Genomic DNA, 2,500 nt, shown 5'->3' on the forward strand with positions numbered 1-2,500 from the left:
TATTAAGGCAAGTACAAAGCAAAATCAAACATTTGTTAGGCATGTATTCGCAAATGTCGTGTCCATGCACAATAAGGGATTTATTTCCAATTTAACCTTAGTGAGAACCTAGCAGGCCTTAGCATTTGCTTAGTACATGCCTTACAAGTTACTTATGCAGGCATTAGCATTGTATGTATTAGTGCTAATAGATGTATCCCTAAAATGAAGTGTTACCTACATTTCTACATTTTACTCTATTCTAAGATCGGGTCTCTACAGACACTAATGTTGCAGGCTACTCAGAAAAGGTCTAGATCAGGGGTGTCAAACTCAAATTGACCGAGGGCCAAAATCAAAATCTGAAGCAAAGTCGCGGGCCAAACTCAATATTTTTTTTAACGAAAATGGACTAAAATTGCTCATGTTTAAATGTATGTTTAAACAGAATCCCATATAGTTCAAAATGTGCCTGCACATATCCTGTTGCATTTGAGTGTGAGCTGTTTGAATGGCCTGGGCCCAGTCATATTCTTGTGATATACGGATTTTCATGTTCAAATCTTAATACGCTATACAGTTGTGGTGTATGTGGGCCAACTGTAATACACATTTGAAATGATCTCGTGGGCCAAATAAAATTGCTCCGCGGGCCAAATTTGGCCCCCGGGCCTGAGTTTGACATCCCTGATCTAGATTATTGAAACCACACTAAGCAAAGTCCATTGTCCACAGAGAAGGTTTTTCATGGGTAGACAGCTCAGCACCTACTGCATTTCATGTCTGTTCTAGATAAAAGTCAAAGCAACAGCCTACTTCAACTATAGGAACATTTTGATTGTCCTCATCAGTGATGGTAATGTCAGCTTTAGTTGAGGGAGAGGATTGTGCACATCCCAGGGAAAGGTGCAGGACGAAGGTCAACTGTAGTTTTCAGAGTGAGGAGTCTGCACACTTAGAATCCTTTTTGTTGTGTTTTATTTGTTCATGGCAGGATAACATTTTGACCTCAACAGTCTTCTTCAGATTGTATTGCTCACGCTACCCTTGACTTGTCAGTGTCCGATGATGCCACATTTTTCGGCTCAGCCCTTTCCGAGATATGAGATATTCTAATGGTGGCGACGTTTGTTTACATTTTGTTTTAAAATGAACATGGGCCTACTCCAAATATTTTCCCAAAAGGTACCGCTGTTTGCTAGTTCTCTGCTGCTGTTGCATAACCTTTGGAATGCTTTGGGAATAAATTTAAAAAAATTCTGAAATGTAAACAAAGCGCTGCCCCCATTAAAATGAGCAAGATCTCGGAAACGGCTGAAGAAGAAGGAAAAAAAAAACCCTCAGGTACTGACAAGTCCAGGGTAGTGTGAGCATTACAACTGCATGTTGAAATTGACTGAACTGGTCCTTAAAGGCAGGAACAGACCAGACATGATTTGAGCAATTCCAGCAACGGAAATGATTGACTTTGTATTCAAAGTTGCTGGCGACAGAAGAGACCAAAGCGATTCAGGCGAATTGAGCGAATATCATGCAAATGAGCTGTGATTCGTTTTGGTGACAGCTGCCACAGCCAATGGGAATGTCGGAATGCTTGCATTCTGCTTATAGCTGACATACCCTGTCGTTGTATCTGTCAGCACTTGTTCCAGGTCATGTTAAGATTGTCTACCTTATCTGACAGAGAATGTTTTCTGCACATGATCTATCCCAACTCACAGAAAGTCTTTTTGCACAATGACCTTTTTTACATTTCTTACATACAGTGAGGAGAAGTATTTGATCCCTTGCTGATTTTGTTGGTTTGCCCACTAATGAAGACATGATCAGTCTATAATATTAATGATAAAATGTATTCTAATATGGAGAGACAGAATATCAAAAAGAAAATCGAGAACATAACTTTGAAGAATATATTTTAATTGATGTGTATTCCATTGAGGAAAATAAGTATTTGACCCCTCTAGTCAAAGAAGACAAAATACTTGGTGGCAAAGCCCTTGTTTTCTTGTACAGAGGTCAGATGTTTCTTTCAGTTAATGACAATGTTTATGGATATATTAGAAGGGATTTTTGTCCACTTTTCTTTGCAGATCATCTCTAAATCATTTAAAGTGATACCGTCCCATGTGTTGGAAATAAGCTCATATTACACCTCCCCTTGAGTTAAATAATTGAGTTTTACCTTTTTCCTGTACTTTCAACCGTTCTCTGAGTATGGCAGTGCAAATTTTACCTCCAAGCTAGCAGTTAACATTGACTCCTATGAGACCAGTTAGCCGCCAGCTGGTCTCATAGGACTCAATGTTAACTGTTAGCATGGAGGTAAAATTTGCACTGCCATACTCAGAGAACGGTTGAAAGTACAGGAAACAGGTAAAACTCAATCATTTTACTCAAAGGAAGGTGTAATATAAGCTAATTTCCAAAAATGGTACAGTATCATTTAAGTTGTATGACTGTAGCTTGGCAAATGGGAGCTTCTGTTCCCTCCACAGGATTATTATAGGGTTAATGTTTG

The 2,500-nt window shown here is 39.0% G+C and overlaps 1 protein-coding gene across 1 annotated transcript in view; it reads left to right on the top strand.

Annotated features, from left to right (window-relative positions):
* The window catches only part of osbpl3b (oxysterol binding protein-like 3b), a 60,883-nt gene that overhangs the window by 9,408 nt on the left and 48,975 nt on the right, over positions 1-2,500 (top strand). The gene's annotated exons all lie outside the window — the stretch shown is intronic.

The sequence above is a fragment of the Engraulis encrasicolus genome, chromosome 5, assembly GCF_034702125.1.
Source record: "Engraulis encrasicolus isolate BLACKSEA-1 chromosome 5, IST_EnEncr_1.0, whole genome shotgun sequence".
Classification (NCBI taxonomy): Eukaryota; Metazoa; Chordata; class Actinopteri; order Clupeiformes; family Engraulidae; genus Engraulis; species Engraulis encrasicolus.